Source organism: Notamacropus eugenii, chromosome 4, assembly GCF_028372415.1.
Source record: "Notamacropus eugenii isolate mMacEug1 chromosome 4, mMacEug1.pri_v2, whole genome shotgun sequence".
Classification (NCBI taxonomy): domain Eukaryota; kingdom Metazoa; phylum Chordata; class Mammalia; order Diprotodontia; family Macropodidae; genus Notamacropus; species Notamacropus eugenii.
This window is the reverse complement of record NC_092875.1, coordinates 14,552,972-14,565,424: the sequence shown is the minus strand read 5'-3', so window position 1 is coordinate 14,565,424 and position 12,453 is coordinate 14,552,972. Positions and strand designations below refer to the sequence as shown.

At 41.8% G+C, this 12,453-nt stretch overlaps 1 protein-coding gene across 3 annotated transcripts in view; it reads left to right on the top strand.

The window, feature by feature from the left end:
* Nucleotides 1-12,453, top strand: part of OSBP2 (oxysterol binding protein 2) — a 293,276-nt gene that overhangs the window by 58,895 nt on the left and 221,928 nt on the right. The window lies entirely within an intron of this gene.

The following is a 12,453-nucleotide window of genomic DNA, read 5'->3' as shown; positions in this document are numbered from 1 at the left end:
GCATTTTCTGGCTGTCATTCTGGCTTATTCCTGCCCATTTTCCAAGGCTGTACTTGTTTAGTCTCAGTGATGACTTAACTCATTACTTTCATGCTTTCAAAATGCCCCTTTCTTATGGAACTCTCTTCACTAATGCCAATGGTAGATAAATCTGAGGGAATTCCTTTAGGTACATGAAGTGGTGGTGCCCAGGACCATCAGTGTCAGAAGTGAGATCTGACTGCAGGCCCAGAATCCTACCCACTATGCCATACTATCTGTTTTCAAAAATACTGGGAATTTAAAGAATATTTTCCCATTCTTTCATTTTTAGTCCTGTTACTGACCTTGCAAGGTAGTCCAGCTCTTTCTGATGCTGTGAAATTACCTTAATGTACCCTAAATTTCATGCAGTCGATATGATTAAATCTTAAAAAGCTTGAATCTTGTTACTGGAGAGGAGCATAGATCATCTACTCCACAGCTTTCATTTTACAGTGAGTTGTCTGGGATCCAGAGGGAAATCCCTGGCTTAATTCCAGGTAGCACATTCATGGTAGAAATGGGATGGGATAACCACTTGTCTCCTGTCATGAAGTCATTCTGATGTAAGGAAGCTAATGTAAAAGAAGATAAGTCTGGGATGTTAGGATAAGGCTTGGTCACACTGTCCTCTTGAGGTGAAAGCACCTTTGTAATTTAGGGCTTGGGAACCAATAGGAAAGTCAGTGCTAGTAATAGATGTCTGTTTTGTTTTTTCTGTGGACACCTATGTAGGATTTCCTGCATTTTAATATGGTCATCAAAGGTAGAGAGAACTCAGAGTTCTGAGTAGGAACCAGAGCTCAGAGTTCTTGGCATCTTGAAGTTTGGAGAGCACCTTCCTTATAATACCTTGGGAGAGGGGGAATTCAGATGTTGCCTCAGTTTTACAGATGAAGAAATACTAAGGCTCACACTTAGGTGTTTTTGCTGCTTACCATTGAGGAGCCCTGGATTTTTGTTTTGCCTTTTTCCTAATTAGCTGCAGGAACTTGGACAAGTCTATGGACCTGGAGGGTGGGCTGGATGAGCTCAGAGGGCTTTTCCAGTGAAGATGATCCATGGCTTACCTAAAAGCCCTAAAGGACAGCATAAAGTGGATTTTGTAATGAAATAACTAGACAAGCATTTATGAAGTCCTTACTGTATTCCAGGCACTGGAGAGACAAAGAAAGGCAAAACAGTTTCTGACCTTAAGGAATTTATATTCTGATAAAGGAGACTGTTTATACAGAAACATACAGAATAAATAGAACATAGGCATAGTAGGGAAAATGTTAGCAGTGGAGGGGGCCATCTGCCAAAAGTAACATCTGGAGTAAGTATTGAAGGAAGCCATAGATTCAGAGAGGCAAAAGTTGGGAAGGAGAGTATTCTCGACAGGGGACAGCCATTGTGAAGATCGGCAAGTAGACTTGACCAGTACTGCTGAATCCAGCATTACAGAAGTAGGAAGGTGGGAAGGGGCCAGACTTGAAGAGCTTTAAACACCAAATCAGGGCTTAATGTTTGACTCTAGAGGTAAAAGAAGTCACTGGAATTTGTCAGCTAGGGTTATAACATGGTTAGAGCTGTGCTTTAGAGTGTCACCCAGTAACACCTGCTGGTTCTGCTCTCAGATGGTGACCATTCCATCAGATCCACCTTTGATTCCATTTGACCAAACAGTGGTGCGTCCCTAGTGTTTGTGTTTACTTGGAACTTGGGAAGTTTCTTCTGGAAGGATTTCTGTAATCTGTTTATCAGGTGCTCTGAGAACAGCTATCAAGCCCCCTCTTCCATTTTGAGGAAGATGTGTTAATTTTTGTAGAGTTGCCTTGGGATCATGAGCGCCATATTTTATTGATATTGTACTGTGTTTTTGAACACCTTCTAGATCCATTGTCATTTTTTTTATGCTGTAAGCATAAGTTAAGACTCAGAGTACTTAGGTGTTAATTACTATAAATATAGTCTTCCCCTTCAGTTTTAGCTTCAGGATAACAGTCTATTAACATTCACAGCCTTAGCTTCTCCTTGGCCCTTTATACCTTGAGCCTTATGCTCAGTGCGTCCAGTATATCTCAGTGTGTCTAGTCTTGAGAAGAGCAAGGGATCTGCAAGCATCACCTTTATTTGTTGAGTCAACATCACCTCCAGATTAAGCCCAAAGCCTTCAATCTCCACCCTTCCTTGGTACACAATAAGGGAAGAGAATAAGCATTTATTAAGTGCCAAGAGCTATGCTGTGTGCTTTACAGATATTACTGAGTTTCTATTACATTTTGATAACATTAGGGAAAATGTCCTCAGGATGAAGTAGCTTGTATAATGTGTTCCTCTATGGAGTCATATAACTTTCTATATTTCATGCTCGTCAAATGATTATTAAGGTGTCTTGATCAAATGAGATAATATATGTAAAATGCTTAGAGAACTCGGCACATAGTAGGTGCTTAATAAATGCTTCTTGAATTGAAAGCTACATTCATTTCTCTTGGGTAACTATCATGGATATAAAGTGTGGCAGAGCCATTGTGGGCTTAAAATTTCTTTTTGAAAAATGCCAATTTTTATATCAGTTCTTAAGATTGTTGTGTTGGTGCCATATTTTAAATCATGAGATGCTCTACTTTTCTCATTGAGCTTAGATTTATTTTATATGTTTGCAGTACATAACTAAACCATGAGTGTGGAACCGAGTCAAAGACTTGTGATAATAAAGGGACTTTTTTTGAGGGGCTTATTCAATAATCGCTGAATTGATAGTTGCTTTTTGTATCTTTGGAACCATTTGGCACACCCTTTTTGCACCTCAACATATTTTCCTGTAAGGGTTTATAAATTTTTTTTGGGGGGGGGGAGTAATTCAAACTCTGAAAGTACATAAGCATGTAATTGGTCCACTGATTTGGAGGTCATCTCTTGGTCCAGCCATTCTGTCATTCATTCTATTAACAAACCTTTTGATTTCCACATTGGATTCAACTTGTGCTTTTGTTATATTGAACTTCTTGTGGCCATTTAGATGGTCAGGAACTTTCCACATCCTCTCTCAGGGATTCTCCCTCACTATAATAGAGTTTTTGATTGATGTCATGGTGTTTGCACTGCAGCTACTTCACAGTGTTGTGAAAATGAAATGAGAGATTTGTAAAATGCTTGGCACAGTGCCTGGCACAGTTGGTACTTAATAAATGCTTGTTTCCTTCCCTTCCCCAACCTAATTGCCTTACTATGTTGGTTGTTCCTGGGAATTGTTCATCTTATCGATTCCCATGGTGATGTCTAGATCTCAGATCTATAAATTGAGCCCTTGTCTCTTCTCCAGTCACACACTGCCTTTTTGACATCTTGAATTGGATGGTCACATAGGCATTTCAAATTCAGCGTGTCCAAAACCGAATTCCTTACCTTTCCTGTAACACCCTCCCTTAATCTGCCAAGGATATCCCCCTCCTCCCAGTCACACTGCTCTGTAGTCCACTGCTGGGTCCATCCTTTCTGCTTTCACAGCATTTCTTCCGTACATCCTCTTTCAGATCCCACAGCTGCCACCCTGGTCCAGGCCCTCACTGGCTCCCACCCAGGGTATTGCAGTAGTTTTCTCCCTGGGCACCTCAGGGCCCATTGTTCCCTTAGCAGCAAAGGTCCGGCCACATCATTTTTGTCATTAGTAAACTTTACTGGCTCCTTATTATTTCCAGGGTCACAGACAGAGTTCTGTTTGTCATTGAAAGCTCTTTATAACCTTACCCCTTCCTGTTTTTCCAGTTTTCTTCTGCTTGACTCTTCTCAGTACACCCTAGGTCCAGCTGCATGGGCCTTCCCCATCTCTCCATGTCTTTGTCTTGGAAAGCTGTTATGCTCTCACCTTTCACCCCAGCCTCTTAGCTCCTGAGGTTTCCTTCAAGACTCAGTTCAAATTCTTCCTGCTGTAGAAGGCTTTTTCTAGTCCCCAGATTGTAGCACCTTCTCTAATAAAAGGTGGAGCAGTGGATCGAGTGCCAGGCCTGGAGTCAGAACACTCATCTTCCTGAATTCAAATCCAGCCTCAGACACTTACTAGCTATATGACCCTGGGCAAGTCACTTAACTGTTTGCCTCGGTTTGCTCATCTGTGAAAATGATCTGGAGAAGGAAATGGCAAACCACTTCTGTCATCTTTGCCAAGCAATCCTCAGATGGGGTCACCGAGAGTCAGGCACGACTGAAACAACGGAACGATAACAATGTCTTCTCAGTGTTGCCTTCCATCAACACCATATGAGTCTGTGGTTACATAGATTTTGCACGTTGTCTTCTTTACCCACACCACCTCTGTCTCTGGGAAAGGGTTAGCTTAGCTCAGTTCCTCATTGGTGTCAATCCCGCCAGGTTCACATCCATCAGTTACTTTGATGCTAGACGTGTACTTGTCTTCGTTATGCTGGACTCAGGTCCTGAAGGTTACTCCATGGTTCTCAGGGCATTGATGCTGTTCTGACTGCAAACCTGGACTCCTGAACACTGGAAGGCAGATCCAGTTCATTCATGATTCAATGGCATCAAGACTTCCCTTCCCTTCTTCCTCTCCTTCTGTCCACATAGGGTATCATACCCTTACCTTCAAGGTGCTCTGCCCAAAGGAATGTAGATTTTGATTGCTGAAACCTCACAAGATATGTTTTAGTTTATGGGCTAGATTTCTTTCTTAAGGACCATGCCTTAAACCCAGTTCACTCTGGCTTTCATTGATTGGCCAACAATAGGTTCCAGCCCAAGCAGCTCTTAGTGGTCATTGTTTGGGCCCTGATGGTTCAGAGTGAATATGGATAGCAGCTGTTTTTGTTTTGGCCAGAGTCCCTGAGGATCTTCCCCTCCCAAATTGATACTTTTTTTACTAGGAAAAGGAAGCCATTTTTTGTTTTTGCCTTAATCACTAGATGGGCATTGCCTCGGTCAGGTTGGGACCTTGGAAAGACCTTGGCTTGAAGAGGCCAAGGACTCCCACTGTATCTGGAGCCATCTCCAGTCGTCCTGATCTATATCTGGCCACTTTCCCCAGAAGGCTCCTGAGGAGAAAGTGAGGCTGGTGACTGTGCAGCCCTCCTTCACTTTAATCTAATTCACCTGCAAGTCATGGCATCCTCTTCCTGATGTCATGTTCCTCTTTGGGAATGAAGGACAAGAAAACAACACATGGCTCCTCCAAGAGCACCAGGCTTTTGTGGATACCCCCACAGCCAGTGAAAGAACCCTCTTTTCACTCAGGGATTAGCTGACTGAAACCAGTTACAGAGCCTCCATTCATGCTTGTAGGCTCTCCAGGCCCTTCCATGGAATGCCTTTACAGCCTTCTCAGAAGCAGATTCCTCATAGAGTTTCCACATGGGGAGATACTAATAGAGGCACTGTGCACATGTAGCCTGTCCCCCCATTGCACAGGCATTAATCTTTCCTCCAACAATTTAAAAAATGAAACAAACATATAGTCTAGAAAAGTAAATCCCACATTGCCTCTGTCCAAAACCGTGTACCTGCTTCTGCATTTTCCATTTCTCACTTCTCTGGACTCGGACTTGATTGTGGTTCTAAAGTCTTTGAAGTTGTTTTTCTTTTTAATGGTGTTATTGTATGAATTGTTCTGGTTCTGCTCACTTCACTATCAGTTAATAGAGGTCTTTCCAATTTCCTATAAAACTCTCTTTTTTGTCATGTCTTATGAAAGAAAATAAGGAAGAAAACAAGCATTTATTAAACACTGTGTAGTAGGCATAGTGTTCTTATGGCACAATAGTGTTCCATTCACACACTGTAATTTGTTTAGCCATTCCACAATAGGAGGGGACCCCATAGTTTCAGATTCTTAGTTACTATAAGAATTGCTATAAATATTTTTTGACACCTTGATCCTTTTCTTTGTTCTTAGATTTCTTTCAGGTATTATTATAATTACTTGTGTTTATTGATGTACATGTTAATTGCCGCATGCTCCTGTTTTATTGTTTTTCTTCTCGTGTGTTTGCTTGTTTTATATTACCATCATACGTGTGTTGCATAGTTCATTAACTATGCCCATTTTGTTGAGGGGATGGGAGGAGGCCAAGTCCCTAAAGACCTGGGAGTTGTATTTCTCTCCAAGTCTGGAAGAGAAGAAGGTCCCTGAGGATTGGACCCAGAGGTAAAGTTTTTCTTTTCCCTCCCTTTTTCTTGATGACAGTGGAAGCTTGCAACCTCTAGTGAAGGAATAATGTTAATTTCTGGATTTGATTACAAATTGTGAACTACAAACTTTCCCAAGATTTATTACACAAAAGGGAATGGGGAAGGCATTTAGAAAGATAATGTAGAACTTCCTCAAGTCACTAACATGGGACCTTGTATTTGGAACTGTGGACTTTGTCACACGCTACTGTGTCTGCTGAGGACAGGTGATATAAAAATGGATGGAGAGTGTAAGGGTAGAGCTCCAGTAGTTATCCTACACATTTCAAAATAATTACTTATATTAAGAAGATTTTTTTGATTGTATCAATTAGAACCATTGTGGGAGAGACATTGGATCATACCCTGAGAACTTACAAAAAAGGAAGAACCAATTTCAGAGGAGGTGGGGTGGAAAAGGGAATGCAGATTCTGAGCTTGTGGATTTGAGAGGTTGAAGCAAGCTCAATTCTTTCCAGCATAACTTTACATATCACAGGGTTAATGGAGTTGTACTAGCGAAGGGAGATATTAAAGTGTTTCCCAACATGGCTGAAGCAAGCTCAATTCTTTCCAGCATAACTTTACATATCACAGGGTTAATGGAGTTGTACTAGCGAAGGGAGATATTAAAGTGTTTCCCAACATGGCCTCTCAGAGCGGTGGGAAGCCTAAGAAAAGTGCCAAGAAGAGGTCAGCTCTTCCCCTAAATTGCCCCCTCCATGCCTGGCTATCCATAGACATGCTAATGTAATATGCCCTTTCATTATGAAAAGGATTCCAAGAACCTAAATGTTGTCTTGCCACAAGGAGAATTAACTAGAGAAAGATCTAAATATAAAGTTAGGCTGAGAGCCTGACAAATGCCTGGGTGTTAGGGATTTTCCTAACTTGGGGTGACTGCTTCATCTGAAATAAAGTCAAATTGAGGGTGACCAACTCACTTTAGGGCCCATTATTTTACCTCCAGGCATAAATTGAGCTTTAAAATGAGTTTTACAAATGTATGAAGTTACTCTCTAGGTTCAGATAAAAGAAAAGTGTGTTCAAAATAGCACCTGGGTGGGGGTTGGAGATGGAGAGGGAGAAGGAGAGAGAGAGAAGGAGAAGGAGGGAGGAAGGAGAGTTCAGCAGCCAATTAAAGATCTTTCTTTTTCTTCTAACCAAGCAGACAGTAGCAGTCATAGAACACAAGGGGCAGGGCTCCTGCGCTCCACATCCTTGGGCTCTGCCAGAGGCACCACCATTACCTATATTTTCCACTCCCCACTAGTGTACCAATACTTCCTTCAGAACAGAAACGTTCCTTGTAAAAAAACAAAAAACAAAACCAACAACGTGATAACATGTTGGCCCATCTGTGAATCTCCACGTCTTTATTTATGCACCTGTAGTCCATTCACTAATTTCTTCAGCTACATATGACAAAAATCCCTTTCACATTTTGGTCATTGTCCTGTGCATGGACTGTGACTTGTCAATGTCCTTCTAAAAGTGTGTCACTCAGAGCTGGATGACATTTCAGCGTGGCTTGGCTGGAGCAAAGAACAAGAGAATTACTGCATTCTCCCTTGATCCAGACCAGAATGGAATAGGACAGAATCAGAGTCAGACCTGTGAGGTCCAAGAAGGGGAGAGGGACAACTGGGAAAAATCACTATTTGGTCTATGTCTCTTCCTCAGGACAGCCTAGGTTAGGCAGTAATGAAGATTGGTCAAGTTTCTATCCTATGATGGTTGGTGGAAGGAACTGAGAAAGTGTAGCCAAGATGAGTTGGGGGACATAAGTGTTCAGGTATTTGAAGGGCTTTCATGTGTAGGTTTTATCCCTAGAAGGCACAAGTCAAGAGCTATGGTGGAGCAAGGGGAACATCCGGCAGGCCAATTTAGGAAAATTTTGCTAACTATTAGAGCTCTCTGAAAGTGGAATATAGGGCCTTCTGGGTAGGTTGTAGGTTCCTGCTCTAATGTATGGGTTCAACCAGGTGGCTTCTCAGGGCTCTTCCAACTTTCAGATTCTGTGATCTTGGAATTTTGGGTACTTTAGTTGTAACATACAAGTATTTGGTGAACAAGTTTATATTCCAAGTATCCATTCTATGACATATGGTCATAGAATTTTTACATAAGATAGTTCATCATTCATACCTCATTTTTATATAAGATAGTTAAGAAGTGGGTCCCTTTTCAACTGTAATCTTCTTGACGTCAAGAGATCATTTCTGTTGACCATGGCTTTCATCTTTCTATTGACCATGGCTCCTAGCAACTGGTTGTGCATATAGGTGTTTAGTAAGTGTGTAATGAATTGCACATATTGTTACAGTTAGTGCTTTGGGAAGCTTCTCCTTAGTGGTGTAAGTTTTCTGTCTAGGGCACAGAAACATGCTGTCCTTATTGCTCTGTTTCCTTCACAACACCATTATTTTTATGATGTTTTACAACTAATATACATGAACAGTGTTCAGAAATCACCTGCATTCTCCAGGAATTGGACCCTAATGTCTTAAAGATTTCTTGCACAACTTCTTGCTCAGCAGCCATCAGTGTTGGCTGACTCAACTCATGGAGACATGGACTGTGATAAAGGAGAGAGAGAACCCCATTGCCCAAGAACTAAGATTTTATGTTGCTGTTGCTTTGCCCAGGATGACAGGCATGTCAGTGCTGTATCCCTTACCTTCCCCCTCTTCTCCCTCCCCCTTACTTGTGGCATTCCTCAGCTGCCCCACCATCTTTTAGGACTATTTGAAGTTAGTGAGCTTAGAATGTGCTAAGAATGGTAGGTAGTGTGGGCCACATGAGAGCGATGTCATACACGAAAAAGCCAATTGGAACCAATCCTTCTCAGGATTGATTGGACTGCCAGTTTAGGAAGGACTATTCCTGCCATATTAGCTTCTTTTTGATTTTCTGAATTTCCACACTAGAGAGGTGCAAAATTACCAGGTTTTTATGTGATCTAAAAATATGATTAATTTCCAATAGTAATTCATAACCTGTAGAACAGCTTGAACTCCTGCTCCCAGAAGATCTGTGTTAGCTTCATGTGACCACAAAAAGTGTGCTCACATATAGACTAAACAGCAGAATGTCTAATTAAGATCCGAAGTCCTTACTTTGCCTCTCTATTCCCCACTCCCAGCCCTTTCTGCTCCTGTTTTCTCAGGTAAAACTAAAAACTTTTTTTTTTTCCAGAGAAGTGCTTTCATTGTCCCACTTTTAAGGTCATTGATAAAGTGAGTCATTTGACCCACCGTATATACCTGACATTACTGTGGGTAATGTGACTTTTCAAAACACTGGGCAGGCATTCCACAAATTTACGCTCATGAGTCAGCTTCTCCGCCAACATTGCTTGTGGTCAGGCCACCAGGGCCATAATTGTAGCTGCTATGCTGCCATCTCTGATTCCTTGAATATCCCAAGAGTCATGATAAAGAAGAACATGTCCATGGGAAGAGAGAGATACCAAGCTTTGTGTGGCCCCTTTTTAATGTCCATCATACAGCATGATGTTGTTCTGTTTGTTCTATTTGTTGTGTCCTGGAGAGACTGGTCCATACCTCTCATTTCTTTATACTGTCTAGATGTGGACAGTGATTGGGAAGTATTATAGCAGGGGGCTGTAATAGGATCTATTGTACATACAGTAACCTTTAGTAGACTCACTTTTCATTTTCTTATGGCCTCTATTTATAATAACAGACCCCTACATTTGGAAGGAACCTAAGATCATGTAGTTAGCTTTACTGCCTGAGGTATGAATCCCCTTGTAGCATCCCAGACAAATGAACATTCATCCTCTTAAGGGGAAAAAGTCTATTGAGTTCACCACTCAATGAAGGCATCCTTTCCATTTTCAGACATCCTGGACTGACTAGGTCCAGGCCTCCATATGGATGTGGAATCAGAGGATTCAGGTTCAGATCCTATTTTGCTGTTTACTCCGTGTGACCTTGATCATGACCAGTCACTTAACTTTTCTGGGCCTCAGGTTTCTCATTTGTGAAATTAGAACCTTGAACTAGGTTTCTTCTGAAGTCTTTTACCGTTAAAGAGCATGATGTTATTTTATTAGAAATGAGAGGGGAGGAGAGGGAGGGAGGGAAGGTGACTCAGTCACAGATTAACTTGAGGTTTAGAATATGAGAAACAGGGTGACTCGTGGTTATTCCAGATGGAAATAACAAAATCTAGAACAGATTCTGAGACGGTAATAATGTTTATTTTTGGACATTTTGACTGTAAGGTTCTTATACGGAATCCAAGTGTGGTTCCATTTTTCCACTTAATGATTTCTCCTCCCTTGGCTTCAGAAGCACTGCCTTCTCTTGCTTGCACTTCCTGACATCATGCCATCATCCGGAATACTAGAGAAGGTTTGCTGGTAGAACAAGCTTCCTCCCCATTAGAACCTTCCCAAAGTAGGACGTAAATAGGTGGTTTCCATTAAAGACTCTCAGATGCTGAGAATGTGTGAAGTTGGAGGACGTGGCTCTGAGGTGCCTTCTTGTTCCGAGATTCTTTGTTTCTGTGTCCTCTAAAAAGGGATGTCAGCCTTGGGGTCCAGGTGTGACCCCTGGTGGTAAGTTAGACTAGAACACTTCAATGAGGGTCAGGCTTGCCTTATAAAACTACCTGTTTATTTGTCTGTAGTCTTTAAAGATGTGCATACAATATTGAGTTTGTGCCTGTGCTTACTAGCTCTGTGACCTTCTGCACGTTACTCATATTGACTCCCTCACTGAGTTTTTATGAGGAAAGGATGAACATTTAATTCTTTGACCTCCTAAGAGATTTTCATTTTATGTTAAAAAGTAATTCAGATTGCAGAGTGAGAGAAGCAGAGTCAGGATGATGGGAGAACCACTAAGAAGTGTAGACTCCCCTTCCACCTCAACAGAACCTTGTCCACAAAGATGCATCAGACCAAATTCTGATCAGGAAATGTGAGGAAAAAGTGACAACCTTTGTTCCAGCACAGGATGTCTTAAGGACAGACAGACAGGCCTCTGGATGCTGGGGATGGGGTCTGGCTAGGAGTGTGCTGTGCCTCTGGGTACAGTTCCCAGAGACTAAAAGAGATTTGAGGCTAGGCACCAGGGCAGGAAGCACTGGGGTAGTAAGATCCCGGGGGATCCCTGAACTAGAGCAGGGTACAAGAATGGATGCTATATGGTGCCTTGGTTGCTCATTACCAAGATCCTGGTCAGACTGAAGGGTTATCTGCACATAGATGTCTGGGAGAAAAGTGGTTACTAGCAGGCCTTACCTGTGTATTGAGCAAAGGATAAATTCAAAAGCCAACGCAGCTTTGTAGTTTGATCCCAGGAGCAGAGCAGGAATCCACTAGTCCAGTCCATTGTGGAAGTCTTCAGTGAAGTAACCAGTGCAGGAGTGCCAGACCAAAGAAGAGCCTGTAGTTCAGCCTCCCACCAGGTTCATAGTGGGTGAATCCAGCAGCAGTCTCCCCAAAGACCCAACCACAGACAAGCTAACAAACCTAAACCTGGGTAAGGGATTCATAGGGCTAAGACCAGAAAGGCAGTGAGCAGATTTTCCTCTGGATCGTATCCCTTTGGAAACAGTGAAAACTTGCAGGCCCCCATGCTGAACTGTGAAAGCAGCAGAATGATAGTAGGACAGACACTCTGCTCAGAAGTGCAGAAGAGCCCATTGCTAGCATAAGTTCAGTGTCAAGAAGTAGGCTGGAAGAATGAGCAAACAATAAAGAAATCCCAACCTTAAAAGTTATTATGGCTGTAGGGAATCTTAAAACAGAAACCCAGGGGAAGAGATTGACTTGAAAATATATGAAAGCAAAAGCTCAAAGAAAAATGCAGGTTGGGCATAACCCAATCAGAATTCTGGGAGAGTTTTTAAGAAGAACAAAAAAAATGAGAGTGGTAGAGAAAAAATGGAAAAATAAACAAGAGCTATGGAAAACATGAAAAGGTACTTAACAGTTTGGATCAAGAAGAAATCTTATCCCCAAAAAGTAACAACCTGAAAATTAGAATTGACCAAAGAGAAGTTACTGACTTTACAAGCCATCAAAAAATATTTAAAGTCAAAAGACTGAAAAAAATAGAAATGTGAGGAATCTCATAAGAAAAACAGCTCATCTGGAAAACAGATTGAGGAGAGATGATTTAAGAATCAGCAGAGTGACTGAAGGTCAGGAACAACCACAAGAGTCCAGACAGCAGGTTTCAAGAGATCTCGAAAGAAAACTTTCCAGAACTTTGAGAACCCGAGGACAAA